Source organism: Dermacentor albipictus, chromosome 9 (assembly GCF_038994185.2).
Source record: "Dermacentor albipictus isolate Rhodes 1998 colony chromosome 9, USDA_Dalb.pri_finalv2, whole genome shotgun sequence".
Lineage (NCBI taxonomy): Eukaryota > Metazoa > Arthropoda > Arachnida > Ixodida > Ixodidae > Dermacentor > Dermacentor albipictus.
Window position 1 is genome coordinate 64,007,139 of NC_091829.1, and position 24,418 is coordinate 64,031,556.

At 43.3% G+C, this 24,418-nt stretch overlaps 1 protein-coding gene across 27 annotated transcripts in view; it reads left to right on the top strand.

Moving 5' to 3' along the window:
* Positions 1 to 24,418, top strand: part of LOC135896969 (uncharacterized) — a 279,122-nt gene that overhangs the window by 175,483 nt on the left and 79,221 nt on the right. The gene's annotated exons all lie outside the window — the stretch shown is intronic.

Here is a 24,418-nt window from a genome sequence, read left to right on the forward strand (position 1 = left end):
CTATTGTCCTCTCTTCTTTATTTCTGCATGAACAGGAAACCAAACCAACTGGCTCTGGTGCTGTAAGTTCGCCTTTACTCCACTCCTTCTATTCTATGTCTAACCTGTCTCATATGAAAAAAAAATCTGGTTGCTCATATTACATGAGCGCAAGGGTGAACTTGTATATGGGAAGCGATATAGCTTGCTCTACTGGTTTGTTGTTTCCAGTGGCCAGAATCTACAATACCAGGAGTGGTGAGTTTGTCGCAATGGAATGCAGCTTTTTTTATGATCTCTCAACATATGGAAAACTCGTAACATAACATAAAGGAAACAAAATTTACGAGTAGGTAAATACGTTCCTTCTGTCTAAAAACACCACTCCTTAATTTGCACCACGTTGTCTTTCCTTGTACTCAGGGATCTAAACCAACCAGGCCTGGCGAAGGAAGTTTATTATCATTCCACTAAACGAGTTTATGTCTCTTCTACCGCTGATGAATGTTACAGTCATGTCCTCCGATTACAAGAATTGAAAGGCTATAGCATAAATCGGAAAGGTATTGCTGGCTCTATTGGTTCCTTCATTCTAGTTGCCAAAAACTACAGAATCAGGAACGGTAAGTTCCAGAAAATGAAATTTAGTGCTTGTTCCAACAGTTGCCTCCGTGGAAATTTTCGTGTAGATTGAGGTTAAAAATTAAATTTGAGGATTCCACTTTTGTCCTTGAGAAAAAAAAACCCAATATCTATTGTCCCGTCTTCTTTATTTCTGTGTGAACAGGAAACCAAACAAACTGGCTCCAGTGCTGTAAGTCCGGCTTTACTCCACTCCATCCATCCTATGTCTATCCTGTCTCCTATGAAAAAAAAAATCTGGTTGCTCATACTACATGAGCGCAATGGTGACCTTGTATATGGAAAGCGATATAGCTTGCTCTACTGGTTTGTTGTTTCCAGTGGCCAGAATCTACAATACCAGGAGCGGTGAGTTTGTCGCAATGGAATGCAGCATTTTTCCTCATCTTGCGACGTACGGAAAACTCGCAACATAACATAAAAGAAACAAAATTCAGGAGTAGGTATATATGTTCCTTCTGCCTAAAAACACCACTCCTTAATTTCCACCATGTTGTTTTTCCTTCCACTCAGGGATCTAAACCAACCAGGCCTGGCGAAGTAAGTTTAATATCATTCCACTATACGAGTTTATGTCTCTTCTACCGCTGATGAATGATACAGTCGTGTCATCCGATTACAAGAATTGAAAGACTAAAGCATAAATCGGAAAGGTAATGCTGGCTCTATTGGTTCCTTCATTCTAGTTGCCAAAAACTACAGAATCAGGAACGGTAAGTTCCAGAAAATGAAATTTAGAGCTTGTTCCAACAGTTGCCTCCGTGGAAATTTTCGTGTAGATTGACGTTAAAAACTAAATTTAGGGATTACACGTTGGTCCTTCGGAATAAAACTCCAATATCTATTGTCTCCTCTTTATTTCTGCATGAACAGGAAACCAAACCAACTGGCTCTGGTGCTGTAAGTTAGGCTTTACTCCACTCCTTCTATTCTATGTCTAGCCCTATAAAAAAAAATCTTGTTGCTCATATTACATGAGCAAAATGGTGACCTTGTATATGGGAAGCGATATAGCTAGCTCTACTGGTTTGTTGTTTCCAGTGGCCAGAATCTACAATTCCAGGAGCGGTGAGTTTGTTGCAATGGAATGCAGCATTATTTTTATCATCTCTCAACATATGGAAAACTCGTAACATAACATAAAGGAAACAGAATTTAAGTGTAGGTAAATACGTTCCTTCTCTCTAAAACACCACTCCTTAATTTCCACCACGTTGTCTTTCCTTGTACCCAGGGATCTAAACCAACCAGGCCTGGCGAATAAGTTTATTATCATTCCACTATACGAGTTTATGTCTCTTCTACCGCTGATGAATGTTACAGTCGTGTCCTCCGATTACAAGAATTGAAAGGCTATAGCATAAATCGGAAAGGTAATGCTGGCTCTATTGGTTCCTTCATTCTAGTTGCCAAAAACTACAGAATCAGGAACGGTAAGTTCCAGAAAATGAAATTTAGTGCTTGTTCCAACAGTTGCCTCCGTGGAAATTTTCGTGTAGATTGACGTTAAAAACTAAATTTAGGGATTACACATTGGTCCTTCGGAATAAAACTCCAATATCTATTGTCCCCTCTTTATTTCTGCATGAACAGGAAACCAAACCAACTGGCTCTGGTGCTGTAAGTTAGGCTTTACTCCACTCCTTCTATTCTATGTCTAGCCCTATGAAAAAAAAAAATCTGGTTGCTCATATTACATGAGCAGAAGGGTGACCTTGTATATGGGAAGCGATATAGCTTGCTCTACTGGTTTGTTGTTTCCAGTGGCCAGAATCTACAATACCAGGAGCGGTGAGTTTGTTGCAATGGAATGCAGCCTTATTTTTATCATCTCTCAACATATGGAAAACTCGTAACATACCATAAAGGAAACAGAATTTAAGTGTAGGTAAATACGTTCCTTCTCTCTAAAACACCACTCCTTAATTTCCACCACGTTGTCTTTCCTTGTACTCAGGGATCTAAACCAACCAGGCCTGGCGAAGTAAGTTTATTATCATTCCACTATACGAGTTTATGTCTCCTCTACCGCTGATGAATGTTACAGTCGTGTCCTCCGATTACAAGAAATGAAAGGCTATAGCATAAATTGGAAAAGTAATGCTGGCTCTATTGGTTCCTTCATTCTAGTTGCCAAAAACTACAGAATCAGGAACGGTATGTTCCAGAAAATGAAATTTAGTGCTTGTTCCAACAGTTGCCTCCGTGGCAATTTTCGTGTAGATTGACGTTAAAAATTAAATTTAGGGATTACACTTTGGTCCTTCGGAATAAAACTCCAATACATATTGTCCCGTCTTCTTTGTTTCTGTATGAACAGGAAACCAAACCAACTGGCTCTGGAGCTGTAAGTTCGGCTTTACTCCACTCCATCTGTTCTATGTCAAGCCTGTCTCTTATGAAAAAAAATCTGGTTGCTCATATTACATGAGCGCAAGGGTGAACTTGTATATGGGAAGCGATATAGCTTGCTCTACTGGTTTGTTGTTTCCAGTGGCCAGAATCTACAATACCAGGAGCGGTGAGTTTGTCGCAATGAAATACAGCTTTTTTTCATCATCTTGCAACTTACGGAAATCTCTTAACATAGCATAAAAGAAACAAAATTTAGGAGTAGGTAAATATGTTCCTTCTGCCTAAAAACACCACTCCTTAATTTCCACCATGTTGTCTTTCCTTGCACTCAGGGATCTAAACCAACCAGGCCTGGCGAAGTAAGTTTATTATGATTCCACTATACGAGTTTGTCTCTTCTACCACTGATGAATGTTACAGTCATGTCCTCCGATTACAAGAAATGAAAGGCTATAGCATAAATCGGATAGGTAATGCTCTCTCTATTGGTTCCTTCATTCTAGTTGCCAAAAACTACTGAATCAGGAACGGAAAGTTCCAGAAAATGAAATTTAGTGCTTGTTCCAACAGTTACCTCCGTGGAAATTTTCGTGTAGATTGAGGTTCAAAATTAAATTTAGGGATTCTACTTTTGTCCTTCAGAATAAAATCCCAATATCTATTGTCCCCTCTTCTTTATTTCTGTATGAACAGGAAACCAAACCAACTGGCTCTGGTGCTGTAAGTTCGGCTTTAATCCACTCCATCTATTCTATGTCTAGCCTATCTGTCATGAAAAAAAAAATCTGGTTGCTCAAATTACGTGAGCGCAACGGTGACCTTGTATATGGGAGCGCTAAAGCTTGCTCTACTGGTTTGTTGTTTCCAGTGGCCAGAATCTATAATACCGGGAGCGGTGAGTTTGTCGCAATGGAATGTAGCTTTTTTCATCATCTTGCAACTTACGGAAAACTCGTAACATAACATAAAGGAAACAAAAGTTAGGAGTACATAAATACGTTCCTTCTGTCTAAAAACACCAATCCCTAATGTCCACCATGTTGTCTTTCCTTGCACTCAGGGATCTAAACCAACCAAGCCTGGTGAAGTAAGTTTATTATCATTCCACTACACGAGTTTATGTCTCTTCTACCGCTGATGAATGTTACAGTCGTGTCCTCCGATTACAAGAAATGGAAGGCTATAGCAAAAATCGGAAAGATAATGCAGGCTCTATTGGTTCCTTCATTCTAGTGGCCAAAAACTACAGAAGCAGGAGCCGTAAGTTCCAGAAAATGAAAGTTAGTGCTTGTTCCGACAGTTGTCTCCGTGGAATGTTTCGTGTAGATTGAGGTTAAGGCTTAAATTTAGGGACCCCACTTCCGTCCTTCGGAATAAAACCCCAATATCTATTGTCCCCTCTTCTTTATTTCTGTATGAACAGGAAACCAAACCAACTGGCTCTGGTGCTGTAAGTTCGGCTTTACTCCACTCCATCTACTCTGTGTCAAGCCTGTCTCTTATGAAAAAAAAAATCTCGTTGCTCATATTACATGAGCGCAAGCGTGACCTTGAATATGGGAGCGATAAAGCTTGCTCTACTGGTTTGTTGTTTCCAGTGGCCAGAATCTACAATACCAGGAACGGTGAGTTTGGCGGAATGGAATGCTGTTTTTTTTTCATCATCTTGCAGCGTACGGAAAACTCGTTACATAACATAAAAGAAACAAAATTTAACAGTAGGTAAATACGTTCCTTCTGTCTAAAAACACCACTCCTTAATTTCCACCTTGTTGTCTTTCCTTGCACTGAGGGATCTAAACCGACTACGCCTGGCGAAGTAAGTTTATTATCATTCCAATGTACGAGTTTGTCTCTTCAAACGCTGATGAATGTTACAGTCATGTCCTCCGATTTCAAGCAATGAAAGGCTATAGCATAAATCGCAAAGATAATGCTGGCTCTATTGGTTACTTCATTCTAGTGGCCAAAAACTACAGAATCAGGAGTGGTAAGTTCCAGAAAATGAAATTTAGTGATTGTTCCAACAGTTGTCTCCGTGGAAATTTTCGTGTCGATTGAGGTTAAAAATTAAATTTAGGGGTTCCACTTTTGTCCTTCGGAATAAAACCCCAATAGCTACTGTCCCCACTTCTTTATTTCTGTATGAACAGGAATCCAAGCCAACTGGCTCTGGTACAGTAAGTTCGGCTTTACTCCCCTCCATCTATTCTGTGTCTAGCCGGTCTCTTACGAAAAAAAATCTGGTTGCTCATATTACATGAGCGCAAGGGTGACTTTGTATATGGGAGCGATAAAGCTTCCTTCACTGGTTTGTTGTTTCCAGTGGCCAGCATCTACAATACCAGGAGCGGTGAGTTTCTCTTAATTGAATGCCGCTCTTTTTCATCTTCTTGCAACGTACGGAAAACTCGTAGCATAACATAAAAGAAAGAAAATTGAGGAGTTGGTAAATACGTTCCTTCTGTCTCAAAACACCACTCCTTAATTTGCCCCATGTTATCTTTCCTTGCCCTGAGGGATCTAAACCAACTACGCCTGGCGAAGTAAGTTTATTATCATTCCAATGTACGAATTTGTGTCTCTTCAAACGCTGATGAATGTTACAGTCGTGTCCTCCGATTTCAAGCAATGAAAGGCTATAGCATAAATCGGAAAGATAATGCAGGCTCTATTGGTTCCTTCATTCTAGTTGCCAAAAACTACAGAATCAGGAGCGGTAATTTCCAGAAAACGAAATTTAGTGCTTGCTCCAACAGTTTTCTCCGAGGAAATGTTCGTGTAGATTGAGGTTGAAAATTAAATTTTGGGATTCCAGTTTTGTCTTTCGGAGTAAAACCCCGATATTTATTGTCCGCCCTTCTTCATTTCTGTATGAACAGGAAACCAAACCAACTGGCTCTGGTGCTGTAAGTTCGGCTTTAATACATCCATCTATTCTATGTCTAGCCTGTCTGTCATGAAAAAAAATCTGGTTGCTCAAATTACATGAGGGCAACGGTGACCTTGTATATGGGAGCGATAAAGCTTGCTCTCCCGGTTTGTTGTTTCCAGTGGCCAGAATCTACAATACCAGGAGCGGTGAGTTTGTCGCAATGGAATGTAGCTTTTTTCATCATCTTGCAACATTTTGAAAACTCATAACTTATCATAAATGTGACAAAATATTATCATAGGTAAATATGTTTCCTCTGTGTAAAATGACATTCCTTATTTTCCGCAACGTTCTCTCTCCTTGCATTCAGGGATCTAAACCAACAAGGCCAGGCGCAGTAAGTTTAATCTCATTGCACTGTCGGCGTTTATGTCTCGTCTACTCTTGATGAATGTTACAGTTGTGTGTCCTAATTAGAAGAAATTGAAGACTTTGACATAAACCGGAAGGATATAAACCGGAAGGCAAGTGCAAACCCCTGTTTCGTGATACCACGATTTTGAAGATGAGCCGTGACACCACCGCCCGAGAGTTATCGGAAGCATTTTTCATTCAGTCATTGGGGTCACAGTGCATTAGTGGGCCTTCCTTAACCTTGTACAGCGCTGAATTTGGTTTTTTGGATTCTGTCGCATGAGTGCGCTCTTGGGATCGGATGTTGGTGGCTCCACCGCATGGTGCTCATGCTCACTGCGCATGTTCCTCTTGTTTGAGCGGTCTATAAAGGAGTGACGCAATAAAATGATGTCAGTTGAGAGTAGCGCCTTGTCCTGTCGTCTTCCTTGTGTCTGTCGTTTTGCGCTAAACAAAGTATTCACGGAAGGATAATGCTGGCTCTATTGGTTTCTTCCTTCTAGTGGCCAGAAACCACAGAAGCAGGCACAGTGTGTTCAAGAAAATGAAATTGAGTCCTTGTTCCAACAGCTGTCACCATGGATATTCTCGATTAGACTGAGGTTCAAAAGTAATGTTAAGTATTCCAGTTTTGTCCTTTGGATGAAAACCACTCCCCTTAATTTCTGTATGTACAGGAAACCAAACCAACTGGCTCTGTGTCTGTAAGTTCGGCTTTACTCCACTCCATATATGCTATGCTTAGTATATCACGTATGAAAATGAAATTCAGGCTGCATATAATATATGTACACTAGGGCGACCCTATACGAATGGATGGATGTTGTGAGCGTCTCCTTTGGAAAGGGGTTGTGGTTTCCACCCCGAAGCTGCCTTATGTTATTTCCTAATGTTCTATTCATTTTGGGAAAAAAACGAATGCGAAAAGAGACCCACGATGCATTCTGAGAGCGAAGCTTTCTGAAATCTTATTATGAACTTCATTTTTGTACGCCTCCTTTGTTGTTTTTGTTTCCCTACTTTTCTTCCACCAACCTTCGAATTACCTCTTACTAATCTCTATTGCGTACATGTTTACTTTCCCCCCTGCTCTCATCAACCCACGTGCTTAAGCATGCCAGTGATTCCTAAATCGACCGCGGGCCGGATATCTTCAAATTCCAATAAAATATCCTCCGTCGTTTCCCTTGCTTTACCGCAGCAAGCAGATGCTTCTTTTTTCCATCTTATATTTTTATGAGTACGTGTTGTGCGCCTTCCTGATCTCGCTTCGAAAAATGCTTTTCCTATACAGATACCCCAACACTGTCCCAGCCCATTTAGTTTCTTCCATATTCCTCAGTCGTTCTTCATAATCATTTCGACTGTGAGCTTCCCTTCAAAAATATTCAGGCCCATAATACCCCGCACAGCTTCATTTGTAGTTTTCCCGTGATCGCCCAATGCGAGACGTCCCACTGAACTTTGGTTGCCATCGAGTCCCGATAGCACCCCTGCTTTCAAGCAAACAACCGCATTTCCAAAGGCAAGTCCTGGAGCCATTACACCTTTCCGCATACCCCAGAGCCTCATACCTAACGTATCCCCATAGCGCTCTGTGTTTCTTTAAGGCAGAATTGCTCTTGCCATTTTCTGCTATCGTTTCTTTTGTGTTTCCAGTTTCCATATATCTATTGTTTTTGTTTATCCATATAACAAGGTATTTACGTTGTTTTACGCGAGTTATTTCCTGGCCCGGTATTGTCAACGTGTGTTGGCTGCTTTCATTGAATACCTTAACGCCTAATTGTTCAAAGCTAAATATTAGACCTAACTTGTCGCCTTCCTGTCCGCAGATATTAGCCGGACGTTGCATTTCAGTTTGCTTGTTAGCTAGCAACACAATGTCGTCCTCATAAAAGAAACCTAGAAGCTTCCAATATACTACTGTATCCGCCTTTTTGTACAAGAGATTCATCCCGATATTACTTCCTTATGGCGCACTCTCTATCCTCACCGCTTACATCATAAACAGCAGTGGGGATAAAGGGCACCCCAGCCACAGTCCCTTGTTGATAACTTTCTCCTCGACCCTTATTCCTTCCTAGTCAATGTAAACGGTATTTTCTAGATAAATCTCTCTGATAAGCTGTAGGCAATCGTCACCTAAGCCTTCTCCTTCCATAATATCCGCCAAAATGTTGCGGTCTACGTTGCCATAGGCTCCTGAAAACTCTAGAAAGGCAACATATAACGGTCTGCTTTCTACTTTTGATATTTCGATACACTGAGTAAGGACAAAAAAGTTATCGTCCAAACACCTACCTAATCTGAAGCCATTCTGAAGTACTCCCAAAATGCTATTATTTTCTGCCCATGCTTGCGGCTTTAACTTAATTGCCAGCACTGCTAACCTGTATGCTACCTATGTAATGGGCAATGGTCGATAAGAGTGAATTCTGTCTTTCGCCCCTTACCTTTATAAAAATTAATTCATTCTTCTTTGCCACGAACTGTCAGGTATTCGTCCATCTTTTAGACTTTATTCTACGGCTCTCCACAGAGGTTCCTTACTTTTGGTACCTAGTTCAATTATCAGTCTAACGGGAACCTCGTCTAGTGCTGTGGCTTTGCGCTTCACAATTTTCTCTTCGGCTTTCTTCCAGGTGAAATCTGTCAGCTCCTTTTCCCTCTGGTTCTCTTTCGTGCTTGTTTTTTCCTCAACTACAACCTCGATATTGCGTTGGAAATATTCGGCTGTTATTTTTCGGACGTCATTTATTGCCGCGTTCCCTCCTAATTTGTTTCCATCTCCATCTAGGATATATTGTTGTATTGTTGACTTTCTGACTGATGATGTTTGTGGTTCCAAAGTGTTCTAGGTGCGGCATCCTTTTTCTCACGTACTTTTGACAGCCAACATTCCCTCTAACCTTTTACTTTTGCTTGCGCCAATACAGTGAAAGCTCGTTAATTCGAACTTCAATAATTCGAATTTATGGATAATTCGAACTGTACGATTTGGTCCGGCCAAGCTCCACAGAAGTGTATGTATAAAAAAGTCCGTTAATTCGAACGCGAGAAGGTTCCCTCACAGATAATTCGAACTACGCTCGCCTAGCACACGGCCAGAGAAACGCGCCTACTGCTTACACACAAGGCTATATTGCCTCCGAAACGGAGAGAACGGCGAGAGAAGGCAAAATCGGAAAAAAATCTAACCGACGCGGGGTCAGCCAGAAGGCAGCGACAGCTGCCGCCTCTCCGTTCTACGTAACCTCCGAGACTTCATGCCCGTTGCGAATCTCGGAGGCTTTGCAAATCTTGTACAGCTGCTAATGTTGTGCGGAGATGGCATGGCATCGTAACACAGCGAATCAAGTACGTCGCAGCTGCGCTTGCAATCAAGAACCAATGAATCAGGGCCTTCGCCACCTTCACATGTTCAGCGTCTTTGTCTCGGCAGTCTTCATCGGTTGTGCACGTCTGTTTTCAGCTTAGGAGGTATCGGCCATCGCGATTCATTGTGATGGTGTTAAGCCTCGGCTAACGTTCGTTTCGGTGGACATCGGTGTGTGGCACAATCGGACCCAGAGCTTCGACTTCAAGATGGCGTGTGCCCGCGGCACACGCCATCTTTTTCTGACACGCCAAATTTCTGACATGCCCTACTGCTTCCAAATCGCAGTGTACTGTTGCTCTCCTTCACTTTCGTTAGTTCGAACTTTCGTTAATTCGAACTGAAGCAGCTTCCCCTTGCGGTTCGAATTAACGAGCTTTTACTGCATTGCGACCATAGACTATTTCTCCCGGCATATTTCCAATTTTCTGGCTACTTCATGCTACGGCAACTGCACTTTATTTCCTTCCTGTGCTCTCGGGATGCTTTCTATTGTTCGGCGATCGCTTCTCGTATTTCCCTCTTCGACCAGCTTTTGGATTTCTCTTTCCTTTCCAAAGAATATGTTGCTTCTCTTTCCGTATTTCTGTCAAAATTACACTTAGAAGTCCACTACATTTCCCGCTCTTTGCTTGGCCATTTGCCAAGTTCTTCCTCGACTTTTGTGACTATCTTTGTTATTTGCTCAGTGTTCAAATTTTGACTCGCCATTTTGCGCTCCTTGCTCTCTTTCCCAACTGCATATCCCGTTTTCGAAATGATGCGTTTATGGTCACCCCCTATGCTTCCATACCCTTCCTCGCCAATGACTAATGGCTCGCAGGATTCACGTCAATAACAAGAATTCTCTGTACGCAGCTCATCACATTGCTGGGATCCTTATCGCCGCGCGCTGCAACGGGTACCACCGACTGGAGCACTGAACGAACAGCCTAAGCGATACAGATCGTGTCGATACGCGGTGCAGTCCTACCCAATCGACAAGTGGCTTGGTGCTGCAGAACGGGAACGCCTGCGCAGAGGACGGCATTCTAGGCAACGGACAATATATAAGCCGGGATCATTTTGCTCTGACCACAGTTTGGCAGCAGTGTTCGCAGGATTCACGTCAATAACAAGCATTCTCTGTACGCAGCTCATCACATTGCTGGGATCCTTATCGCCGCGCGCTGCAACGGGTACCACCGACTGGAGCACTGAACGGACAGCCTAAGCGATACAGATCGTGTCGATACGCGGTGCAGTCCTACCCAATCGACAAGTGGCTTGGTGCTGCAGAACGGGAACGCCTGCGCAGAGGACGGCATTCTAGGCAACGGACAATATATAAGCTGGGATCACTCTGCTCTGGCCACAGTTTGGCAGCAGTGCTCGCAGGATTCACGTCAATAACAAGAATTCTCTGTACGCAGCTCATCACATTGCTGGGATCCTTATCGCCGCGCGCTGCAACGGGTACCACCAACTGGAGCACTGAACGGACAGCCTAAGCGATACAGATCGTGTCGACACGCGGCGCAGTCCTACCCAATCGACAAGTGGCTTGGTGCTGCAGAACGGGAACGCCTGCGCAGAGGACGGCATTCTAGGCAACGGACAATATATAAGCTGGGATCACTCTGCTCTGGCCACAGTTTGGCAGCAGTGCTCGCAGGATTCACGTCAATAACAAGAATTCTCTGTACGCAGCTCATCACATTGCTGGGATCCTTATCGCCGCGCGCTGCAACGGGTACCACCGACTGGAGCACTGAACGGACAGCCTAAGCGATACAGATCGTGTCGATACGCGGTGCAGTCCTACCCAATCGACAAGTGGCTTGGTGCTGCAGAACGGGAACGCCTGCGCAGAGGACGGCATTCTAGGCAACGGACAAAATATAACACAGGATCACTCTGCTCTGACCACAGTTTGGCAGCAGTGCTCGCAGGATTCACGTCAATAACACGAGTTCTCTGTACGCAGCTCATAACATTGCTGGGATCCTTATCGCTGCGCGCTGCAACGGGTACCACCGACTGGAGCACTGAACGGACAGCCTAAGCGATACAGATCGTGTCGACACGCGGCGCAGTCCTACCCAATCGACAAGTGGCTTGGTGCTGCGGAACGGGAACGCCTGCGCAGAGGACGGCATTCTAGGCCACGGGCAATATATAAGCCGGATCATTCTGCTCTGACCACAGTTTGGCAGCAGTGCTCGCAGGATTCAGGTTAATATCAGGCATTCTCTGTGAGCAGTGATGATTCATTTCTTCATCTTAATTATACCGTTGCTAGCCCTGCTGCCAAACACCATTGACCCCTTTTGTGTCTCGTTATTGCTGTTTTGTTGAAAGATGACTAAGGAGCTAGAAGTCTTTCAGCGAGAAATACGGAAAGAACTTCGCGACTTTAAGAAAAGTGTGGACTATTGCAGTTCAGTGTGTGATGACATTAAGCCGCTCACGGAAGAGATAAAGTCGTTCCGAAAAGAACTCGCAGAAGCACGCAAGGCTAACTATATTCTCGCGATGGAAACAAACAAATTACGCATGAAAGTTGAAGATTTGGAGGCTAATACCAGAGCAAACAACCTTGAAATCAAGGGTGTGCCTAATCCAGGTGATCCTTCTGAAGTAGTCCAGAAAGTTTGCGCAGCAGTTGGGGAACCCATCACTTCCACAGATATTGACATTTGTCACAGAATAGTAACTAAGCACCCCGAGGTGAAGAATATTATTGTATGCTTTGTTCTCCGAGAAAAGCGAAATGCTATATTCACTAAAGCCAAGAGAGCGCGTCTTTCTGCTGATCAAATTGGCTTCCGCTTCCAGTCCACCGATCCTATATTTGTTAATGAAAACCTGACTCTGCTTGGGAAACAGCTTCTGGGTGCTGCTATAGCTAATAAGCGTGATGTTGGATGGAAGCACGTATGGACAAATAATGGCAAAGTTCTTGCCAGGAAAACAGAATCATCAGTGGTGCTGCGAATAGCTGAACGCAATGATTTGGACCAAATGTGTCACTAAGTATCCAACTGACACTTTTAAATGGCTCAATCTGCTACTAAATGGCTCTATTTGACAGTTGTCATTACTATGATGCGGACAGTTATAACAAAGTGGCCGAACATATTGGAAAGCATTTCAGTGCTTTTCATCTAAATGTGCGCAGTATTAAAAACAAAATTTCTGATCTCAGCACGTTCCTTGATTCCTTAACTATAAAATGTGCTGTTACACTGCTTTCCGAAACATGGCTAACTTCGAATGACACTCCTTCACAATTATACTATTACACATACAATGGTGTTACCAGGACTACCAATCGTGGGGGAGGATTAGCCTTGTATGTGAAAGATTCTCTTACGCATGACGTCATCGATGAGCTAACGTTCGTGACCACTAGCCTCGAATGTATTACAATGCAATTACGAAATATTGCAGTTACTGCAGTGTATCGGCCACCCGCGAGCAGGAAGTCTGAATTTCTTGATACCTTTCAAAGCCTTATATGTAAGTTAAACTTATTGCACGTGCCTTTTTTTCTGATGGGTGACTTAAATGTCAATATGATAAGCCATGACGCAGACACCGTGCAGTTTGAAACTATTCTGTCCGCATGTCATTGTTCGAACGCCATTAGGCTGCCCAGCCGAATCACTGATCATAGCGCCACACTGCTGGACGTTTGCATCACAAACGCACCAACAAATAGGATTGCTTCAGGCCTATTTTCACTCGACCTCAGTGACCGCTTACCATTCTTCGCTCTTTTCTCTACTACACCTAACAAAACTAACTACACCGACAAAACAGCGTATCGAGTCATAAACCAGCTCACACTTGAGAGATTTCGCTCGGAACTAGCGCTTACGAACTGGTCTTTCGTATGCGCAGAACAGGATTCTGACCGCACATATATCGTTTTCTTTCGCTATCTCAAAACATGTTACAACAGCAATTTTCCAATCGTATCGCGCACATTAAACAAAAAAAATTCTCAAGCCATGCATCAGCAGGAGCCTTTACAAAAGAATCAAAATAAATAACAAAATGTATCATAAGTTTGCTCAAACACATGACCTAGCCGCTCTAAAAGAATTCAAAACGTATCGCAATATACCAAATGCCGACATAGGAAAAGCTAAGAAGATATACTATGAACGCCTATTCGCCAATTTATAAGGATCCTCGCAAACTATGGAATGCAGTGAATAATCTGGGACAATTTGTGGAAAACAAAACGCGCTTCAACGTCAAAGCCCTCTCCCAAGACAGGAGCGATGATGCAGCTATTATGGCTTTGAATTAATATTTTGCCCACTCCTTCTGAACAGAATACGCGGGAAAGAATCTGCCATAGAGTAAGACAGCCTAGCACAATTAGTTTAGTCCCAGTGACACCGTTTGAGGTATTAAGCCCGGTATATATACTACGTAACAATGTCGCAACAGGTTCTGATGAATTAGGTGCGGCGCCTATGAAGTATGTTGCAGATCTCATCTCAGAGCCCCTGGCTCATATCATTAATTGTATGTTCGTTTCTGGACTTTTCGCTTCCGATCGGAAGCTTGCTCGTGTATGCCCTGTGCATAAAGGCGGTGCTGTAAATGGCATTTCGAATTACAGGCCAATCTCTGTTTTGCCTGTTCTATCGAAGGTGTTTGAATCAGCCATAAATTGCCGACTTAAGAGCTTTCTTAGTAAGTATAACATAATAAACAATGCTCAGTGCGGATTCCAGAAAGGCAAGTCCACTGAATTAGCCCTGTTAAGCGTAAAAGAAGAGATACTAAACAATTTCGCAAAAAAGACTGTATACAGTTGGATTGTTTCTTGATCTGAAAAAGGCTTTTGATAGTATAAAACATGATATCCTAGAACAAAAATTATTCGTCTACGGAATACGCGGTGTTGCTCTTCAACATATTAAAAACTACTTATTTGCCAGAAAACGATATGTTAAAGTCGGAAGCCTAACGCAAGCAGAAATTGAACTTAAGCAAGGCGTTCCACAAGGTTCGATCTTAGGACCCTAATTATTCATAGTTTATGTTAATGATATATGTAATATCCCTTACACAGAAAAACTACTTATGTATGCCGATGGTACGAATGTCTATTTTAGTTCTGATTCAATGAAAAGTCTCCAAGTTACTGTAATGAATTATTTAAGGCATTTGGAAGTGTAGATAATTGAAAACAAACTCGCATTAAGCGCACGTGAAACAAAATACGTTATTTTTGGGCCTACAAACAAACCATGTATTATACTGAAATTCTCATTTCAAGGCGCAACGTTAGAATGCGTTAGCACGCAAAAATGTCTAGGTATTTGGCTCGAAGAAAAAATGTCGTGGAATACCCATGTGACAAGGCTTACTTCTGAACTGGGCAAAACTGTAGGCTGTCTCTAGGTTATCAAACCTAGTTCCATTATGGCTAAAGAAAGTTATATATTACGGCCACTTCTACTCTCGCTTGTCTTACTGCGCGCTAGCATAGGCAAAAACGTCTCTTCAGAACCTAAACAGACTCGAGGTGTCGCAGAAAAAGGTTCTCAGAATATTTGAAAACTTTTATGGGCACCCTCGTGAACTGCGTACTCATCAGCTGTTCATAAAGCACGTTATTACTAGAGCAAGTGATCTTTATACATATAAACTACTACGTTATACGAAGAAAAACAACCTTTATGAGCACTCATTTGATAGCCTCCCCTGATACTCTATCCGAAATCAATCCATACCAGTTCCTTTTTCCCGTACAAGCTACGGAGAATATCTTCTTCAATACCAGATACCAGCAATACTGAACAAGTTCTTAACTTGTACCAAATTCGAACTACCAGAATGTAAATTCAAGAAGCATGTGCGAAATATGCTTTTAAACACGTAAGAACCATTCCAACATCTTTCTTTTGCTATCTTGATATATATTTCATTTGATGTATAAAATTATTTTTGTTGCTTTCGCACAAGTCTTTACAAAGATTTTGCGACATCTGTATTATATGCAATTATTTTGTGCACTAAAATTGTTGCGTTGCGTGAATTATATTTCATGCCTACATTTTTGTACAGCGCTTCAGGTGATTATTTTTGCAATCTGCCTGCTGCTATTTAATGGGTCCTTGGGCACTCTCAAGATGTCTGCGACATCTTTTCGCCCAAGAACCTCCGACTAGGTATTGGAAATAAACTTCACTTCAACCCGCCGTGGTTGCTCAGTGGCTATGGTGTTGGGCTGCTGAGCACGAGGTCGCGGGATCGAATCCCGGCCACGGCGGCCGCATTTCGATGGGGGCGAAATGCGAAAACACCCGTGTACTTAGATTTAGGTGCACGTTAAAGAACCCCAGGTGGTCAAAATTTCCGGAGTCCTCCACTACGGCGTGCCTCATAATCAGAAAGTGGTTTTGGCACGTAAAACCCCAAATATTATTATTATTATTAAACTTCACTTCACTTGAACTCTTATGAATTCCTTCTGTCATTAGAAAGTAATCAATGGTCGGTTGCCGGTTTCTCATATCTAGGCCCTGTATTCACGATAAGGAGGTTACGTCGGTCACAAAGATCTAGTATTGACTTCCCGTTGCTGTCGGTATAGCCATCTGGATCCTGTATGTGCGCATTCATGTCTCCTAACAGGATAATTTCGGCATCATTCCCGAATCCCTTAATGTAAGTACTCAGGCATTCCACTAACTCTTGATTCTTCGCTGCACAATTATTTCCTGTCCACAAATACGCCCCCCCCCCCCCCCGTCAAGTTTTCTTCCCAGTTATTGCACGTGATAACGAAAGATGCTCGTGACATTTTGAATTTAATCTTTTAGATTTGGCTCCCTGATGGACGAGCATTCCGCCGACTACCCTTCCCTTTCTGTCCAACTTAGTTCTGTTGCACCCTTCCCAAACATAATTCCCAATCACCAGCGGCTCTTCCGAGCTTCTAAAGTGCGTTTCTGTAACCACATGTACCATTGTTATTTCGCTGTTTAACTGCTCCTCAATATCTACCCACTTTTTTCTTTCTCCGGTGGACCTGCATGTTTACGTAGCCTATTGCATGGCGAGGACTCATTCTTCTTTTCCTCCTTTTTCTGTTATTGATGGCGAAGCTGTTCTGAGATAACTCGAGGGGACCTTCTTCATTACTACCTGCAATGGCTTCCTGAGCGCCCCTGGGCCCCCTAAAAAAGCAACAGCGTGACCAGCAAGTCACCAGCCCACTTCTCGTGCAAGCCTGTAATTGAAGGGGATCCCCCGTCTCGTTTAAAACCACCACACCTTCTCACTTACCTGTTTACTTCGACAACTTCGAAGCCTTTCTCTCGGCTCATTTTCCATATCGCTTCATTCGAAGCCAGTACGGCTCTTCGTACGGGACTGTCACGTACAGGCTCCTCCGGCACCATGCACACCACCATCTGCACCTGAGGGGACAGATCGCGAAAGGCGTCAACCCGCTTCGCAAAGCGCTAGGATAGTCCTGTCCCTTTCCTGTTTAGGACGTCATATAGCCCATCTGCTACTATGAAAATGCTGCTCACGTGGGCATTTTGCGCGAGCTTTGCTTTTGCTCACTACATGACAGCGCCCAATGTTCGTCCTGGAAATGTCCGTAACGCCACTCTTTTGCCACTTTTCGCCCTCTCCACAATTGCCTCTAAGGACCTAGCCAGGCTTGAGTCGCCAGCGATAATCGCCGTTTCACTCTCTCTTACCTGTGCCTGCTTCCCTTTGTCCTTCTCCGCGTAATTCGGACTTGACGAGGGGCATTGACCCCTGCTGTCCTGCTTTTTATGTATGGCGGCCTCAAGGTGGGTGCTGCTCTTTCAAGCTACCCCCTCCCCACGTTGCACGCATTTCACGTGCTTTGCTGACACTCCTTCTCCTGTAACGCCGGCAGACTGCGTTCCATTGTCACGACCATTCTCAACACGATGGGGTCCCTGTTCAGTTTTTATTCGGCTGCTTGAAGTCTCTTTTGCACCTCATGCTCCATATTTAGCTCATTTTGAGCTCTTCGACCTGGTTCACAAGCTGATGCTGAAAACCTTCCATGTTAATTAGCCTAGCATCGACATCACGGTGTCTTCCGGTTGACAAGGTTTCTTTTTCATTCTCATCCATCCTCTTGTCTGCCTTGAGGGACCCTACGCACACTACACGCTTTCCCGGCTTTCTTACCATGTATTTTTTTTTAATTATGGGGTTTTACTTGCCAAAACCACTTTGATTATGAGGCACGCCGTAGTGAAGGACTCCGGAAATTTCTACCACCTGGGGTTCTTTAACGTGCACCTAAATCTAAGTACATGGGTGTTTTCGCATTTCGCCCCCCTCGAAATGCGGCCGCCGTGGCCGGGATTCGATCCCGCGACCTCGTGCTCAGCAGTCTAACACCTTACCATGTATTGCGTGGTTTTCTTTAATGCAAATACGACAATATTCCGAAGCACGCGCCTTCTAGCAAAAACCAATACGCACAGTATCTAAATCCTTAAAGTGCCCCAAAGTTATTCTCACGAATGTTTTGCAAGCAATCAATGCCGCACAGACTTAACGTACGCCACGTTTTTTCACGTGTTCAACCACGCGGCCAAGTTCTCACTTTCCTACCAAAGCAATATTCCCGATACCAAAGCACACAGAGTAAATACACACATAGATATCAGTCTTTCCACTTCCAAACTACTATTTAAAGGCTATAAAGATTTGACGTCCCACACGGTTGCACATGCTGAAGCACGTGGCGCGTAAGGACGCTCCTAATTATTAATTATTACTAATTATTATTACTTAAGCTAATTATTACTTATAGGCTAAAAAAATCAGCAAATCAAAAACAGAAGCAAGTTCAAAGCATGCACAAAGAACTTCTTTCGTCGCCGCTATCGAGCCCTGGAAAAACACGTCCGTCCACCACAAACACCACGACATCGCGCATATATATATATATATATATATATATATATATATATATATATATATATATATCTGTGTGTCCTATGTGTCCTAGTAGAACTCCCAGGGTTCTACTAGGACACATAAATACCCAAGAAAGTTGACCGGGCAACAACGCCGCGGTAGCTCAATTGGTAGAGCATAGCACGCGAAATGCGAAGGTTGTAGGTTCGGTTCCCACCTGCGGCAAGTTGTTTTTTCAACCACTTTAATTTCCGTTAATTTATCGTTACAGTGTTTCATTTCGTAGGCACAAGTAATTTCCCCTATGTTGTCCTTGGTATCAATGTTTGTTGGCTTCTCATGACATGACATATTATATATATATATATATAAATATATATATATATATATATATATATATATATATATATATATATATATATATATATATATATATATATATGAAGCGGTCTGCGCTGGACACATGAAAGAAGACGAAGGAAGGTGCTAGGGGAGAAGTGAAAAGGAAGAAGTTGGAATAAAATGGCGGACGACACCCGTCTCACTTAGATTATGTCATTTCTGTTGCCGTTCTAGTTAGGAACGCTACATTTTGGCGCAGCCGACAGTTTTCGAAGACCAGCGATGCGGGTGACGTTTTTCGTCGACCAGGCGTCATCAGAGTCTGTTGTGTTCACCCGATACCAAGTGCACGGTGAGCCAGCGACGGACCTTCCTCTTGAAGTTAGTTCTACCGCGCTGGTCAACGTGGTGCTGCAACAAGCTGCAATCAGCCGCCAAGCCCTCGTGCAAACAGGATCGGTGACAGTGAATCTACAATTGCAGACACTGAGCGAACTCGTTCTGGAACCCATACGACGTGGCACCCTCAAAGAGGAAACGCCTGCCGGGAAGGTGAGCCTAGACTTGAGTGTTACGGAACTGCAAAGGAACATTATACAACAGATCGAAATAATGAGAACTTTCGTCCAAGCGCTTAGTCGAGAGCAGTCAGCACGAAGTATTGTTGAACCAGATGTTTTTGAAGGAAAATCGCAAAATGCACACTACTGGCTGTGTTTTTTCGAGTACGCCTGTGACAAGAATCTGTGGCACTCCGACGACACAAAGATTTTGCATATGCGCCGCTATTTGGGCGGTATAGCCAGAAAATGGTATGACGTGCAACTCATGGATTATGGAACAACATGTTGGGAACTGTGGAAAAGCAACTTTTTAGGGACTTTCGAAGGCAACGCAGTAGAAAGATGGGATGCGGCACTGCGGTTCAGTTATACAGGTGGCTCTCTGCTTGAGTACTGTCTTGAGAAGCGTCGCCTGTTGTATTCTGCAGAACCGAAGCTGTCGTCTTCTGCTGTTGTAGCTTTGATAACGCAAGGGTTGCGTATCGACATCCGTAGTCATGTCCAGCTCAAAGGTCCAAGAACGTTTGATGACCTTCTGAACTTTCTACAGACCTCAGTGCCAAGAATTACATCGAGAAGACAGCCAGATGGTAGAACAGAGCAACTTGATTCCAATCTAGAGTCATTGCCGTCAACTGAATGTGAACACAGCTTCATAAACAAATCTCTGGGAAGCGTGAATCATGACTGTGAGGATGGTGAAGAACCAATTACCGCAGTTCACGGCAACCTACTTCCACATAATCTGTCTACCGTGCATCACAAGCCCCAGAAAAAGAGCTTCAGTGAGACAGTATATTTGGTGTCGTCAAGCTTATTGTACGCCCCCATTAAGGTAGATGGCATTGAAGTGAAGGCTCTCGTTGACAGTGGAGCTTCGGTATCTATTATCAACAAGACTCGAGTGGATGCCAGTCGTCTGCACGCTGGTAGAACATTGCGTGTCCAAGCCTACGATGGGTCAGTGACCATGCATAGCGAATGGGTAACCCTGGCTATTGAATTTCAAGGAAATGCTATTACCAGTGACGTATTGGCCATTCCCAATGTCACCTACGATTTTCTTTTGTCCCGTCCAGACATGAAAAAACTTAAGATGAACCTCTATTGGGATGACAAGGTAATGGCCGAAGACACGATAAGAACAGAAGACCCTGGTGAAGAACCTAGTGTATCAAGGCTAATTTTTCACCACGAAGACATCAAGACTAAGTACCCAGAGCTTATATGCATAGGAAGCTACCCTCCAGCAATGAAATCCCATGTCGTTCCTTTCGAGCTCGCAGATAAAACAGTGGTTCGTAGAACCCCCTATAATATGTCCAGAGATAAAAAGGTGTGGCTGAAAAAGGAGTTGCAAGAAATGTTAGACGCAGGTATCATCCGGCCTTCTGTATCCCCATATGCTTCTCCTATCACTATTGCACCTAAAGAAGATGGGACATTCCGCCTCTGCACAGACTACCGGGCTCTCAATCGTCAAACTGAATTGATACCTTATCCAATGCCGAGAATCGACGACATCATTGACGAAACCGGTGGTTGCCATTGGTTTTCACGAATAGATCTCTGCAAGGGCTTTTGGCAGATTCCACTAAGTGAAGAAACGAAGAAGTACACCGCGTTCATAACCCCATTTGACTTGTTTGAGTACAACCGCCTACCATTTGGTTGGAAAAACTCCCTTGCGTGGTTTCAGAAGATTATGACGGACATTCTGAAACCTTACCTGGGCACATTTTGCAATGTGTACATCGACGACATCATCATCTACTCAAAGACAAAGGACGAACACCGTAGTCATCTTTCAAAAGTTCTTCATGCCCTCAGTCTTGCCCAACTCAAAGTCAACTTCAAGAAAAGTGCGTTCTTTCAAGATACCGTAGTATTTCTTGGCAGGGTGTTTGATGGACAGACTAAAAGCACCAAGCAAGAATCGGTAGAGAGAATCTCCAAGCTGGTAAAGCCTTATGATGTGCACTCCCTGCGCGTTTTTCTTGGCCTTGCAGGACACTTCCGGGCGTTTATCAAAGACTACGCACTGAGAACAAGGTGCCTCACACGTTTAACTCAGAAAGACGTGCCTTTTCATTGGGACGAGAAGTGCGAAGCTGTCTATCGTGAGCTTGTAAAACTAATATCGTCGGACCCCATCTTGCGAATACCGGATTCTTCCTTGCCTTTCGTGCTGAACACGGACGCATCACATTATGCTACCGGTGCAGTTCTATACCAGAAGCCATCCAAACAAGCTGATCAACCCAAACACTACGTCGTGGGGTACTACAGCTATACCCTGAAACCCGCCGAAATCAATTACTGTACCACAGAAAAGGAAGCTCTGGCCGTCTTAAAAGCTGTGCAGTACTTTCGTACTTACCTGGAAGGTGCCAAATTCATACTTTTCACGGACCATCAAGCATTGACTCAACTTCTGAGCATGGCCCAGCCAAGAGGCCGCATTGCTAGATGGGTGAACTATCTGCAACAATTTGATTTCGTAATTTCGCACCGTCCTGGCCCACTCCTCACTGACGCTGACGCACTATCAAGATTACTTGTACAGGAATCAAGCAATAATCCAGATACAATCAATCATATTAAGCTATGGAAAGGTACAGAAGAGCTCCAGTTTATCAATGGAAGGTATCACGTACCACCAACTATGATTCCAAGGATTCTTCATCTATACCACGACACCCCTGAATCGGGTGGACATGATGGCTTCTGGCGCACTTATAAGAAATTGCTCATGAGATTCACATGGCCGGGCATGAAAAACGACATCAGCCATTACATCCGCACATGCCACCTCTGCCAGGTGAACAAAGTTAAATTCAAGCAATCGACAGACGTTATGACAAACCCTGAATATTCAAGCATCCCGTTCGAAGTAATTCATTTGGACTTCGCGGAGCTCAAAAAGAAGGGGGAAGGAGTCAAGCGAACGCAAGCTTTCTTGCTCTCCATAGATGAGTGCACACGGACGATTGCGGCTAAAGCTGGCAAAGAAGACGCAAACAGCGTAATAGACCTCCTCAAAGCTGAGTGTTTTAAACACACAAAGACGCTCGTCTGCGACAACGGGCCGGCTTTTCGGAGTGCCAAATTATCAAAGTGGGCCCAGGAGCACGGCATCATGATAAAGTATTCTTCTCCATACCACCCGGCAGCAAACGGCCTAGCGGAACGTGCCATACGAGACATCAAACAGTATCTGAAGATGTATCCAGACTTTGCCGGTGGCTGGAAGTGCTGTCTCGAGGCCGCTGTGAAGCATCACAACAGATCATACACCACGAGTTTAGGCTGCAGCCCTCATTTTGTAACTTCAGGTACAGCGCCCATACTTCCTGCAGATCGTGAGCTAGGTCTCCTAGAGAACCTCGAACTTGCGGAAGTAAGAAAAACTGTCAAAGAACAGGAGATCTACAAGCGCCGCATGAAGCGAAACTTTGATAAAAGGCACAGTAGCGAGATACCGGACATACAGCCTGGAGACTATGTCCTTGTAAGGAAAGGAGCTGTGCCCTCAAATTCAAAATATTGCGGACCATTTCAAGTTATTAAGACTGCATGCCAGCATGGAATATTGAAGAATGTCTGGTACGCCGGAGCCTCGGGCCAAACGGAGTGCGCCGCTATTGGAAACGTATTCAAGTATTACCCCAGGAGGTGTAATTAAAAGAAATCCGGAAGAGTGAAGCGGTCTGCGCTGGACGCATGAAAGAAGACGAAGGAAGGTGCTAGGGGAGAAGTGAAAAGGAAGAAGTTGGAATAAAATGGCGGACGACACCCGTCTCACTTAGATTATGTCATTTCTGTTGCCGTTCTAGTTAGGAACGCTACAATATATATATATATATATATATATATATATATATATATATATATATATATATATATATATATATATATATATATGTTACATCAAACATATCTATTTATTTATTTCTTGATTTGTGATACTCTCAAGGTACACAGTTGTACATTGGAGAGAGGAGCGGCGCAAACACATGCCAAGAGTAAAAATACAGGATTAGTTCTAGGAATTCACAGTTCAGGGAACAAAATAGATATGAAAAAACTAGTAACGCATTCATAAAAACCAACAAAGAGACTTACATAATATGAAAATACAGAAAGGGTACACTCTACCAAGAAGACACTGTTCACGAATAAGTACGTTTTTATGTGGTTTGCCATCATAGAATATTTTATGTCGATTAGTGCATTCTTAAAAAGTGCGGGGTCACTGATGCTTAGTAATGACGTAGGTAGTTTATTCCTGTCGATTGAAGTCCTAAGAAGGAATGATTGTGAGCACCCGACGGTCTTTGGCGGGGTACGTTAACTTTATGTATGTGATCCTGACGAGCCGAATAATAAGGCGCAGGTTGGATCCAAAGAGGGCGAAGAGATGCATTGTGGCAGTGGATTTATGAAAAAGGGAAATGCGCGATTCCGTTCTGCTAAGAGATTATAATGGGATTTGAAGGGTACTCTTCATTAATGTAGCACTAGCAGTGTGATGGTAGAGTTAGCTATGATGAAACGAACAGAGTGATTTTGCACTGATTCGATTTCGTTAATTATTGTGATCTGAAAAATATCCCAAATGGATGAGGCATATTCTAATTAGGGGCGGACATTTGTTGTCGGCAGCAGCCGTTTGAATGAAACAGGCGCAAGCGAAAAATTTCTATTCAAGTATCCTCAGGAGTGGTTAGCTTTAGATATTAGATATTGCACATGCTGATTCCAAGAAAGACCGCTAGTTATATGAATGCCAAGATAACGGTAGCATGTAACGGATTGATGGGGGCGGTCATTGAGGGCGTAGGAGTGGCAAGTTGTGTTAGAACGAGAAATCCGCATAGATTTGCATTTATTCATCATAAGTTCCATGCATCGTCATGCACCAATTAGATATGTTATTTA